Consider the following 14,044-nt stretch of genomic DNA (forward strand, 5'->3'; position numbering starts at 1 on the left):
TCCTTGGCATAAGCAAGCCATGACCTGTTTAACCATGTCCTGAACTACATGTATTATTCCTGCCATGGAAATCATCTTCTATACTACAGTCTTGACTGAGAGATTGAGAATTATATAAAATGAAAGAGTATTATTAAAGATTACCATCATAGAAAGAATAAAGGCAACAGTGGAAAAAAAAAAGTGTGTATGTATGAATGTATGCAAATTAAGAGGTAAGGTTGTTAAAAGTAAGAAGTTCTAACTTTTACTGATTCAAACAAATACCTAAAGGCAAAGTTACAGTTCCTGAACGGAAAAGGCTTTTAAAAATTTTAAATAAAACAGTCCATTTTTGTTTCTGTATATACATAAAAAAATACTTATCAAAGCAAAAAACATGCAAGTACAAAATGTTATACAATAACTGATTTAAAAAGATTACATCCCAAAATTTACCTGTCAAATTATTTCCCTCCTTCAATATAGGATAACTATTCATTAAACTAATTATGCTGCCACTAATCAAAATTTCTTTTAATTAATATTTTAAAAATTTCCTCCTTTGTATAATGTTCAAAGGCAATGAATATATTTTTTCTAAAAAAAATTTACTTATGTATTTACTTGAGAGAGAGAGAGAGAGAGAGAGAGAGAATTCCAAGTGGATGCAGTGCTGAGCATGTGGATCTCATGATCATGAGATCACAACCTGAGCCAAAGCCAAGAGCCAGACAGACAACCAACTGAGGCACCCTGGGGCCCCTGAATACACTTTTCAAAAAAGTAATTTAAAACATTTATTGAGGGAGCCTGGGTGGTTCAGTGGTTGAGCATCTGCCTTTGGCTCAGGTTGTAATCCCAGGGTCCTTCCTGGGGTTGAGTCCCGCATTGGGCTCCCCACAGGGAGTCTGCTTCTCCCTCTGTATGTCTCTGCCTCCCTCTGTGTGTCTCTCATGAATAAATAAAATCTTTAAAAAAATAAAACATTTATTGATGAGGTGTCTGCCTAGCTCAGTTTGTAGAACATGTGATTCTTGATCTCAGGGTTGCAAATCAAGTCATAGATTAGGTGTAGAGATTATCTAAAATAAATAAATAAATGTAACACATTTTTGATCAACTGAATTATCAACAGGGTAAATGTAAAATCTCACAAGGTGATGATCTAGGAGGGCAATATCTACCAAGATATGCCTTTTATTTTACCCATTATTTATCTCATTAATATATGGTCATATATTTTATAGATTATAATGCATGCCATTTGATTACTTGAATAAGGTATAAAAATACCTTTTTTTAATTAAAGATTTTATTTATTCATGAGAGACACACAGAGAGAGGCAGAGACATAGGCAAAGGGAGCAGAAGGCTCCCTGCAGGGAGCCCAACGTGGGACTCGATCCCGGGTCTCCAGGATCAGGCCCTGGGCTGAAGGCGGCACTAAACCCGAGCCACCTGGGCTGCCCCTATAGGTCTCTTTTAATCTGTAAAGTATTATTAATACACTGATGGCAAAAAAACCTACTACAGTATAAAAGGGCATAACAGTAAAAAAATAAAGAACACTTTCCAACTTTCACTCATGATATATGTCCATAAAGTGGAATCCCACTCATAGAAACAGTTAACAAATAATTTGACATTTTCTTATGTATCCTTTCAGAAAATGTCTATGCATTTATGTCAACAAATACACATACATGGTTGTATAGAAAATACATTGAGGGGTGCCTGGGTGGCAAGGTGGTTGAGTGGCTGACTCTTGATTTTCATTCATGTTGTTATCTTGGGTCTGGAGATAGAGCCTGGCGCCAGATGCACGAGACTTCTTTAGACTTTCTTTCCCTCTCCTCTGCCCCTCCCCCACCCCCTCAAATAAATAATCTTAAAAAAAAAAAAAGAAAGAAAATGGGTGGAAGATTTATAATGGGAACTCAAGATATGCCAGACCATGTGCTATCAAATGATCCATAAACTCATCAGTTGTACCAAATGTACTACTCTGGAAGGGGATGATAATAATGGCAAAGACTATGTATGTGTGGAGCAGAAGGTATATAGTAATTTCTGCACTTTCCTCTTGATTTTGCTATGAACTAAAACTGCTCTAAAAAAGTAGTCTTTAAGGGATGCCTGGGTGGCTCAGCATTTGAGCACCTGCCTTTGGCCCAGGGTGTGATCCTGGAGTCCTGGGATCGAATTCCACATCTGGCTCCCTGTGTGGAGCCTGTTTCTCTCTCTGCCTAGGTCTCTGTGCCTCTGTGTGTGTACCTCTCATGGATAAATAAAACCTTTAAAAAAAGAAAGTAGTCTTAAAAAAAAAAAAAAAAGACAGAATCAGCAGGGAGTGATGCCAAATGCCAGAGAGCAACTCAGTTTTTTGAAGCTGATTTTCTGTCAGATGAAAAACTTATAAGAGTGTGTATGACTACTAGTTTAAGTGGGAAGTTAGAAGATGTAACTATGGCAAACGGGATTGAAGTATATTCCATTCTTCTCAGCATTTTAATAAAGGGGAGGAAAATAGAATCTTCTAGAAAAAAGCAAACAAACAAACAAACCACCCTGACTAGTAACCAATGGGAGAATTTTGCTTTGGAGCATTCAATTAAAAAACATGATACTGGACCTTCAGGAAACTCAAAAGTGGTAGTGGGCAGGCATCCAAATATCCGCATTTATGAGTTCTCTCAACCAAGCCACTCCTGCCACCAAACCTCCCAGGGGGGGACCTGCCCAAGCCTGTTTAGCAGATGAAGCCTTATTTGAAGGGTTGCACAACAAAAACACTTACCATACATGAGTATTTCACAATGGGCAGAGCATGTACTCTACAGAAATGCCAAAGCCAAGCCTAGGACTTAATGACACACAGCACACTGATGATATGGGACTGTCTTCCCTGACATAATTTTATAGCAGTGGACTACACAAACTCAAAATTGAAAATACAAAAAAAAAAAGCCCCCCAAAACCCAAAATGAAACAAACAAACAAAACAAACCAGCAATGACCTATAGATTCTCTCAAGTACATTTTTTAAAGGCTCAAACGTAACAACAGGAATTCAACAGGGGCCAATCAGACAAGTTGCATGGTTCTTACTTTCTAGCAGGTGGAGATTGTACTCAAGCACTGCACAAAGCCTGGCAAGTATGAGTTCACAAGAAGTAATGGTTTTCAAGATGTTAAAGTGATCATACAATCCATTGGAGCTGCAGTTGTGTTTATGAGGGTTTTAATAATTAAATACATTTTTTTAATGTTTTAACTTATAATTGATATCCATGAAGCATGCAACACTTTGAAAACCAAGGACTTAAAACCAGATCTTCATCTAACAATCCAATAAGGCTCTGGGGTACCATACCATTTGCCTGAGGTCACGCATTCCATCCTAACATTGGTGATAAGAGAGAAAAGCAAAAAAAAAAAAAAAAAAAAATATTCCTGTGTATCAGGAGCTTACATACAAGGAACAGTCAGGGCCAGAATCTGATCAACCCAGACTCCACTTAGTGCACTTTCCTAAAAGTCAACCAAAATTGCTGCCGTGTCTTGGGCAATTATTTCTATGATACTCAAAGGCAGCCTTTTTCATTATTTGCCTCATAGATTTTATGGTTTAGAATTAGATAAAGCATAAATATTAATTTTCAAGTCTAGTTCAGCACTTGGATAAACTGAATTGGCATTCATCATCTCCTAAATGCCAAACAGTTTTCCAGAGTTCTATTAAGAAAAAAAAAAAAAAAAAATCCTTAGTGAGAGGATTTAACAAAAGCTCTGCCTCCGAGGGACATGTAAACAATAGGAAATTTATGGCACCATGGTTTCTAGTATTATAGAAGCTGATTATCATATTGTTTCCTGTAGAGGCTCACCTCTACCAAAAACAATCTTCCCACTCCTGAATAATAACACCACATCCCTTCCCCTAGCCAGCGGTTTCCTCTGTCCCAGCAATGTGGGGTTCTCCTTCTTGTTTATAATAATCCAGTTCTATTACCTTGTATACTGAGGAAAACACACATCTTTTATTTTTTTCCCCCTTAGAAATGATGACATGGGACTTCATCAAGATAAAAAGCTTCTGCACAGCCAAGGAAACAATCAACAAAATTAAAAGACAACCTACTGAATGGGAGGAGAAATTTGCAAATGACATGTCAGATAAAGGGCCAGTATCTAAAATCTATAAGGAACTTATCAAAACTCAACATACAAAAAAGGAAAAAATCCAGCCAGGACATGGACAGAAGATACGGACAGACATTTCTCCAAAGAAGACATACACATGGCCAACACACATGAAAAGATGGTCAACATCACTCAGCAACAGGGAAATACAAATCAAAATCACACTAAGATACCAACTCACAGGAATCAGAATGGCTAAGATAAACAACTCAGGAAATAACAGATGTCAGGGAAGATGTGGAGAAAGGGGAACCCTCTTATATTGTTGGTGGAAATGCAAACTGGGGCAGCCACTCTGGAAAAACAGTATGGAGGGTTAAAAAAGTTAAAAATAGAACTACCCTACCATCCAGCAATTGCACTACTTGGTATTTATCCAAAGGATACAAAAATAGTGATTTGAATGGGTACATGTGGAAAGAGCCCAAATGTCCAATAACAGATGAAGGGATAAAGAAGATGTGGTATATATATTTATATACATAAAAAACTTATAATTGATATATATATGTGCACACACACAATGGAATACTACTCAGCCATCAAAAAGAATGAAACCTTGCCATTTGCAGTGACAGGGATGAAACGAGAGAGTATTGCGCTATGCAAAGTCAATCAGAGAAAGACAAATACCATGTGATCTCACTCATTTGTGGAAGTTAAGACAACAGATGAACTTAGGGAAAGGGAAGGAAAAATAAATAAGATAAAAAAACAGAGAGGGAGGCAAACTATTAGATAGTCTTAACTATAGGGAACAAAATGAGGATTGCCAGAAGGGAGGAGGGTGGGTATAGGGGTAACTGGGTGAGGAGCCTTAAGGAGGGCACTTGTTGGAATAAGCACTGGGTGTTGCATGTAACTGATGAATCACTAAATTCTACCCCTAAGGCTAAAGATACACTATATGTTAACTAACTTGAATTTAAAGAAAATCTAAAAAAGAAAAAAAGAAAAAAGCAGAAAAAAGAAATCACAAACCCAGGAAACTGTTGTAGTTAAGTTTGAAAAGCAGTAAGGTCCTCTGCATGAATGTATAAGAACAGGATAATAGTAGAATATTCTAAAACTGCTCACCCCACAGTGGCTTATGATATATTCCCTGCAGTGTTTAAGGGTTGGTATTCCTTCTTATTACTCACCTCTGCCCAGTAGTTTTCTTGTGATTTATTTAGAAATCCTCAAATATAACAGCACATCTAACAACTGCATTTCTCTGTCTGTCTATCCATCCATCCATCTAATTTATTTATGAGAAAGAGGGAGGGAGAGAGAGAATGCACATGTAAATGGGAGGAGGTGCAAAGGGTTAGAATCCTCAAGCTGACTTCTGGCTGAGCCTGGAGCTGTAGGTGGGGCTTGATCCCACAACCCATGAGATCACGTCCTGAGCTAAAACCAAAAGTCCCACGCTCAGCTGACTGAGCCACCCAGGTGACTATAACAACTGTTTTTTGAAAGTCCTCATCTAACATAAAAATAACTTGAAATATGAATAGACTAAATATAATTCTACATCTTTCACAGATGTAAGTTACTGTTTTCCTACTAAAATGTTATTTGCACAATTAAGAGAACTAAAGGTAGCCCCAAATGACTCTTTCTTTCAGATCCCCATGTATTTATTTGAGATAGAATGTGTGTGCATGAATGGGGGTGTGCAGAGAGAGAGGGACAAGTGGGCTACCAGCTTAGTGTGAGGCTGGATCCTAGGACCCTGAGATCGGGACCTGAGCCAAAGTCAGATGCCTAACTGACTGAGCCCACCCACCCAGGTGCCCTAAGACACTATCTTTACTATTAATGTGGGCCATTATGCTTTCTTAAATGTTATCATTACATTATTTTTTGTTTCTTTTGCATAAAAAAGATACACCTGATATTAAAAAATCAAGGAAGAATAACAAAAGCACTGTCTCTTTTGCATTTGCCAAAAGAATAGCTCATTCAGTGAGTTACTTAAACCTTTATTTTCGAAGTAGATAGTTTACAAATATGACCCTCAGAACATTTTTTTGGCACTCTTTGGTCAATGCATGTCAAATTCAGAATAAGCCCAATCATTCCATTTGGCATTTAACTATCCAAAAAACATTTTCTAAAGAGACTCACGGCATCAATATCAACATTAGAGTGCGCTAAGAATGAAAAGTATTCTTGTGTATATTCTGCTAATATTAGTACAATTTTCTATTAAAAACCCAGAAATTATTCTAAATCATCAAATATTTTATTCCCTAATAGACACCATGGGAAAATGCTGCAGAAACTCCTAATGACAACCACAATCTTGCATTAAAGTGATTCACATTAGTCTGATTATTAAATCCCTGTCATATCTCTCAGGTTTAACTGTTTCAGCAAGGCCTTATTCCATTGAGTAAAAGTGTTAAAAAAAAAAAAATCAACATCAAAATCAGAATAGTCCAAACGGAAAAAAAAGTCACATTGAGACAGTAAAAAGTCCTAAAATTCCTTTAAGGTATAGATTTTTAAAATTCCATGGATCAGATATTCATATAATTTATCTAAAAAGTAAGCTTCACAAAGAATTTCCTACTTATTTTCTAGCTGTTTATTCTAGTCGTTTTGGATAACTTCAAATCATTGTGTAATCAAGGGCAAAAAATTCTAATAGGTATATGATTTTCTTTTCCATTGTATTCTCATGCCTAGTATCAACTTTCTGCTATCACCAATGCTGAACGCGGTGGTTTGTAATTTTGATTTAGTCTTAACATGTGACGTCACGCTTTATAAAGTACTTGAGAGTAAGAACATCATCAATGTATGCTTTAAAACATAATCTACTACTTTTATGATCTTAAAAAGTTGACATTGAGAAAAACATGTCTTTGAGTGAAATCATTGCTTGTTCCTGTATGGATGACCCTAAAACTGCAGCCCATATTTATCTTGGAAATATTTTAATGTTATATTTTTTATAATTGGTTTTCTAGGGGGTTGTTCTCCCTGGAATGCTGTCCATTTTCTGGCTTGCCAAATTTACCAGTCCTTTCTAGACTTCGTTCAAAATCCCACTTTGTCCAGGAATTAGCCCTCCCACTGAGCTCCACTCCTTCTGGAATTCACACTCCTGTTTGTACTGCTCTGGCTGGGGATTGGAGAAGGCTGTGGGGAGGAGGGATCATTTGAGCTGAGAAGGATTTGAATAAATTTGATACAGAAATGGGTGGAGGTGGGCATTCCAGGATCAGGAAGCCTGATGGGTAGAGGAGTAAAAACATTGCTCCAATTAGAACTGAAAGGCAGGTAGGTATCAGAGACGCCACTTGAACAAGCAAAGGGTTCTCAAAGGTATCTAACCTATGGACTGATATAAGCAGGACAAAGCTTTAGGATGATTACTTCATTCAGTTCCTATTGGTTCAGGGGTTGGCCTATCTCCTGAAAGATATCATACCATCCTCCTGGAGGAAAAAATGTCTTATTCTTTGGGACTCATTGGTCATAACAGATGAACACCAAGATTTTTCTTAATAACATATCAATTCTGAGATTTAATTATTAGAATTGTATCTCTTGTGACTGTCTCCTTAAAAATAATTTTTATGTTGGGGTGCCTGAGTGGCTCAGTCAGTTAGCATCTACCTGGGCTCAGGTCATGATCTCACGGGCCTGAGATCAAGCCATGCATCATCGTCTGGCTCCCTGCTCAGGGGGAAGTCTGCTTCTCCCTTTCCCTCTCCCTGTGCACCTCCCTACTGCTTGTACTAGGTCTCTCTGTCTCTTTCAAATAAACAAATAAATAAATAATAAATAAATTTAAAAAATAAATAAATAAATAAATAAAGTTTTCTCCCTCCAATTCCCAGAGCTCTGGTTGTGCTTGGCTGTCTCCCAGAGACCATCCATAATCATTTCCTACCAGATCAGAAGAGGCTACTTAGTGGGCCTGCTTTACTCCACGATCAACAGACCAGGAAGAAATTCTACTCAGAGGGTGATCAATGTAGTTTAAAGAGCTGCTTTGTCTTCTAGGCTTAACACAATCCCACAATAGACAATCAAATGACAAGAGACAAAACCATCAATTTTCTAGCCTAATATTGGGAAGAGGGTACTAACTTTTTTCTTCTGATACAGAAATAGCTTTCTATTTTTAATTATTGGAGCAGTTCTGTTACACACAGATAAGAGGCACCAGCATAGTTTTAAATTGCACAGTGATATAGGTAATGTAAATATGAGATGAAGCTAGAGATATACTAATGTGTACTTCAGCAATATCTGGCAGTGATATTGGATTGGCTACATTGTCCTTAGACATTGTGAAGACTTCACCTTGAAGCTTAATTAAATCTTTAAAAATCCGTCAAAGTCTGGGAAGACATGTTAAAAATGATATAAAAAATCTCCATGTCAGCCTTGGGAATCATTAACATTTAAAAAGTCCAAGACATAATAAAAGAAACCTAAATACCAGGATATATTAAATTATAAAGTTGTAAGAATCCAGGAAGTAAGTGTGAAAATAAGCATTTAGTTAAGCAAACCCTGAGTAAGAATCTTGCAGGCACAAGTTCTGAGTCTTATATTCCTACATTAATATACTTGTCCTAAAAATGCTGATATTGCTCACAACAGTTTTGGTACTTCTTTTTCGGAAATGGTTTATAAGGAATAGAAGAAAATCGGTATCTCCACTTCATTCACATCTTGCTTTTTTCCTTTAAATTCAATATATTTACACCCCTTATTCAGACTCGTCTGCAAATTACTTTGTCATTTTCCAAAAAAGATGAAAATTAGCTTCCAGTGAGATATTCATAAGCCTGTGACACAAGCACTGAGCAATGCCACCTACCTCTTAGTTTTGTGGAGAAGCTAAAATGTGATGTGAACAGTTTATGGAAATGCATTGTTCACAAGATCATCCTTTGCAGATTTAGGTATAACTGTTTTAACATTAAATGAATAATTGCATAAGCTAAATTCCAAGTATAGAGAAAGAACATTTGCATTCATATTATTTCTTCTGCTTTGTTAAACAACAACAACAATTTTTAGAGGCTGTAATACTTCCAAATCCTCCTCTTAAAAACTTCATTATGGAAAATTTCAAACATACCCAAGAGTAGAACAGTTTAACGAAATCAATGTACTCATCACCCAGCTTCAAGTGTTAACACAAGTCAATTTCTTCATTAATACTCTTACTCGGTGTCTGTCTCCTATGGTCACAGAATTATAGTGAAGCCAATCTCAGATGCCATATAATTCTCTCAAATAATTCAGAGTATATCTCTAAAAGACAAGGGATCTTTTAAAAATATAGCTACAATAATTCTTTCAAACCTAAAATAAAATAAAATTCCTTTTTAAAAAAAGATTATTTATTTATTTATTCATGAGAGAGAGAGAGAGAGAGAGAGAGGCAGGCAGAGACACAGGCAGAGGGAGAAGCAGGCTCCATGCCAGGAGCCCAACGTGGGACTCGATCCTGGGACTCTAGGATCGCACCCCTGGGGGCCAAAGGCAGGCGCCAAACCTCTGAGCCACCCAGGGATCCCCTAAAATGAAATTCCTTAAAAGTGTCAAATATTCTCTCAAAAAAAAAAAAAAATGTACCTAAGAAAAGAAAATCGAACGTCAAGGAAACATTATCCTGAAAGATGCAACGCTCAAAAACAAGCTATTCCCCTGCAACAAAAAGGAAACAGCATTCTCTAAAAGCAGAGAGTTGGAGGTCTGGGGCTATAATGGGGGAAATCCAGGAATGGCATGCAAAATGTGTAACATGTGCATATTAACATTTTTTTATTCCTTGGTTGACAGCATTCATCAATCAGAATGTCAAGAAGCCTGAGAATGAAACATTTAAAGACCTTCTGCCCTTGGTTATGGCTGTGTGCGCTCCGTGCCACATCACCTCATATTGCCAGGAAGGATTAGTCAAGTAGGGAAACAAATCCACCTAAAATAACTCAGAGATCAAACTAAATTCAACTCAGCAACCAGTGAGTATACACTGGGTGCCAGACACTAGGTTACGATTTTGAGAAACAAGAGTAAATTAGTCCTAGTTAATTCATAGTTGAGAAGGAGGAGGGGTCAAACAGATAAATAAGAACTATCATAGAATGTCACGAAAAAGGTACTTGCTTCAGGTATTTTCATGGGGAGCCAGATGAAGAAGCAATGATTAGAGTAGAGACTTTGAGCTTTTTAGTTACCCCCCCTTCAAACCTATGAAGTAATGTGTTTTCTAGCACCTGTGATGCCCTCACTGAATGAGATGGGAGAGGTGATCATGAAAGCTGGAGAGAAGAGTTTACATGAAGTGGTATTTTGAAAGTTAAGCAGTCCATCAGATCTGAGGAGACAGAGAGCCCTGTGGTGAGGGAAGGGAGGGCATTCCAGGAAGAGAAAAGCAGGAACAAAGAGGTGGAAATTACTGGCATGTGAGGGAACCAGAAGTGTGGTGACCTTAGTGTGTGGGAGGGGCTGGCTGACTGGAAATGCCGGCTGGGACCAGAAGTTGGAGCCTTCCAAGCAAGAACTGAACCTCTGTTCTGTGGCCAGTGGAAAGCTATTGACATGTTTTAAGTGAATCAATTCCGTCTTTACAGAGTTATGTCTCATCATGCTTGGGTGGATGATGGGTGGGTGTTCAAGGTTTACGGAACTGGTGGCATCTTGAATTAGCTGGGTGAGGAGAGTTGAGAGAGAAGCAGGCTTCTTAGGAACCCGCTGGAACAGGCCAGGAGAGAGGTCTAGGGTGGCAGTAATAGAAAAGAGACACAACAATTTCAGACATTTCAGAAAATATTATTTTTTAAAAGGTGACAAAAGAGAGACCAAAGCAAATTTTTAATGCAGTGTGGAAAAGTGTGTTTGTATGCTCCAGTTTCTTTCAAAAAGTGGGAATATACATATAAGCTATAAACATATAAACTATGTTTATATGAAACTTCTCAGGAAGGATCTGAGAGAAACAGATACCAATGGTTGCTGGGCATGGAGAAAAGACTGGGAAAAGAGGTAGGGAGGAGGCTGTTGTACCTGTGGCATGCTGAACCACACAGATGTGTTCTCTCCTGACTACTTGAAGATTACAGAATTTCCCCTTTACTGCCATCCACGTAGGCAGAAAATAGCAGAAAGAGAAAGGTTTTGCAGGCACATCTGGATTCCAATTCTGGCCCTGATACTTCCTAACTGTGGGGCTGTGGGCAAACTTACTAAGTTCTTTTAGTTTCTGTCCTCTTTCTCTGCTGAAATAGAGGTAACATTGACTAACTCAGGTCACTATAACAATGGTAAAAGTAGATTCTATACAATAAAGCATCTGCTAGAATATCTGGCACAAACCAAAAACTCTGTAAGTGGGTGGTAGCTATTTTATTACCAATAAAACTTCTTTGACATGAATACGTTCATAGTACAAGAAAAGTTCCTTGATCAAGTTTAAGGTATGCTCATTAGCTAACCTTATTCCTACATTAAATATTTGCCCTGTACAAAATGATTAATGTAATCCATCAGATGAATGCTATCCATTACGCACCGGTTTCTAGGAATTTAAACATAGTATTTATCTGCATTTCTGGGTAGGTGTTAAGTTTTTTAAATGGCATTGACTAAATTCACTGAAGTCATGTATTCAGAGGACTAAATGCCACCCAGATGCCATAAAGCAACAAGAAAATAGGCAATAAGTTGCTATCCTTGAGGAACTGACAACCTCAGTGAGACAAACAGGTGTGACCTTCAAGCAACCATGGCCCCAATTTGGCACAAGAGATGGAAATACTGGCAATGAAGTACCCAGTTCTAGAGAGGGATCCGCCGAAAATGTTACATCACATGTTAGAGGAGGTTACTCTGCAAGCATTTGTGGGTTTCTTCTGCATGCTACTTATGTTTTAAATCAGTTGTAACTGTAGCAGGAACAGCATTCTGAGCGTTACAAAAGATTGGTCACTCTCAAAAGCCTTACTACTTGGTCGTTTGAACAGGGACATCATTATTAAAGCATCATCACACAACAGTTTCTTTGTTATACACTGAGATGAATAATTACAAAGTATTTTCATGTGAGATGTTCTGGCTCGGATCTGCCTCAGCCTGTAAAGATGAAGCCTTAAAAAGAAAACAGCTGGAGTTTAGAAAAGATTCTGCTAAATGCAGGAAATAATGATGAACATCTTCCAGGATTTCAGAAGCTTTCGTGAATGCTTAAAAAAAAAAAAAAAAAAAGGAAAGAAAGAAAGAAAAAGAAATAGATTATAAGGCCAGATGAAAATGCATTTCATTTCATATGTGGCACTGTGGGGAGAAAGAGTGGTTGGTGGGGATGCTTAGCAAAAAAAAAAAAAAGTCTCCATAATTATTCAAATATTTCTCTTTGAAGTAGATGCGTCTAGGAAGAAAAATCAATACAAGTCGGCAGAGAAAACCACAGTAACACTTGCACGTTAATTTCTAAGGAAGCTTTCATTGATGCCGTAAATATGCTGCGGAGGCGCGCCCTGGAGCAACGACAGACTCCGTCTTAGCTACTAAGTCTCGCTTCTGAGCCGCAGGAGGGTTCACACTTGTACTTACCCCCTAGCTACTACCTACGGGGGAAACTGCACGCTCGCTCGAGGCAACCTCCAACGGTTGAATGAAGGTTGGATTAGGAGGCTAATCTACGGCTATATATAGACAGCAACACCAATGTAATCTCCGCCCTCTTCCCCCTCCCCTCCCTATTTCCATAAATCTCAAGATCTGAGTTACAAAGAGACCGGGAACTCCAGCGGAGCGGAGGCCCTTCCTTCCCCCTTCCCCCCGGGCCATCGCTCCTAAACCAAGTATTAGTTTAAGTGTGAATTGCTTCCAAACATCCTCAACAGGCACCACAGGGCGCTCAGATCCGGTTTTCCTCCGCGGCGTCCACAGGGGCCGGAGGAGATGACAAGCAGAGTGTGTGTGCTTTGGCCGGAGGGGGGTGGGGTGGGGAGGGGAGGGGGGGAGGCGGTCGAGGCTGGCCGAAGGAGAACTACCCCCTCTGGAGAGCCCTCCCGCGCCGCGTTCAGCTCGCCCGCACTCCCCCATCGCGCCCCTGGCCCGAGGCCCCAGCCCCGGCCTCCGGGGGGCCGCATCTGGCGGTCCACGCCCCCGCCGCTCTGCACCCACCGCGTCCCGCCGCGTGGCCCGCCCCCGCCGCCTCGCGGTCCCGGGTCTCCCCGCGGCGGCCGGACGTGGCGAGCGGCGGGTCCTCAGCCTGGGGCGCGGCGCGCGGCATCTGCGACGGCCGCGGGGGAGGCGGGCAGGCTCCCCCACCCCGGGGCCGGGAAGCGCCCCAGCGGGCACATGCTTCCTGCCGCCCGCTCCGGCCCGGAGGGGAGCCCCCGGCGGGGCGGGGCGGCGGCCGCGCTCCCCGCAGCCTCCCACGCGCCCCCCGCACCGCCCGAGTCGCTCCTCACCTGTCCGAGGAGGTAGCGGCGACGCGCGAGGCTGCAGGCTGCGGCGATCCCGGCAGCGGCGGTGGCACCCGCGGCAGTGGCGGCGGCAGACAATGGAGGAGTGAAGGACAGACACATTGACACCGACCCACGGAGCCCGGCGCAGCCCCGCCTCCCGCGCCGCCCCGCCCCCCGGGCCGCCCCCCGCTCGGGCCGCGCCACTCCCGGGGGAACCCGCGGCCTCGTCGCCGCAGCCGGGGGCCTCGGCGCCCCGAGCAGCCAGGCCCGGGCCCAGAACTTCAGGAGAGGGAGCCTGAAGGCTGCGTGCGCCTAGACCTCTGAGCGGAGCGGCAGGGCGCGGCGGGGAAGGCGGAAGACGACTTCCATCCCCCCCCCTGGTTTTCTCCGTTGGGTTCTTCCCGGCCGGGCTGCGCCAATGGGAG

At 40.9% G+C, this 14,044-nt stretch overlaps 1 protein-coding gene across 2 annotated transcripts in view; it reads right to left on the reverse strand.

Annotated features, from left to right (window-relative positions):
* The window catches only part of BZW2 (basic leucine zipper and W2 domains 2), a 62,921-nt gene extending 49,142 nt beyond the window's left edge, over positions 1 to 13,779 (reverse strand). Inside the window, exon 1 of one of the 2 annotated variants that reach the window (XM_072783901.1) lies at positions 13,623 to 13,779. The gene's annotated coding sequence lies outside the window, so the exon portion shown is untranslated. The remainder of the gene's footprint in view (positions 1 to 13,622) is intronic. The other variant, XM_072783902.1, reaches the window with a different exon arrangement.
* Positions 13,780 to 14,044: the final 265 nt, after the last annotated feature.

The sequence above is a fragment of the Canis lupus genome, chromosome 18 (assembly GCF_048164855.1).
Source record: "Canis lupus baileyi chromosome 18, mCanLup2.hap1, whole genome shotgun sequence".
In the NCBI taxonomy this organism is placed as follows: domain Eukaryota; kingdom Metazoa; phylum Chordata; class Mammalia; order Carnivora; family Canidae; genus Canis; species Canis lupus.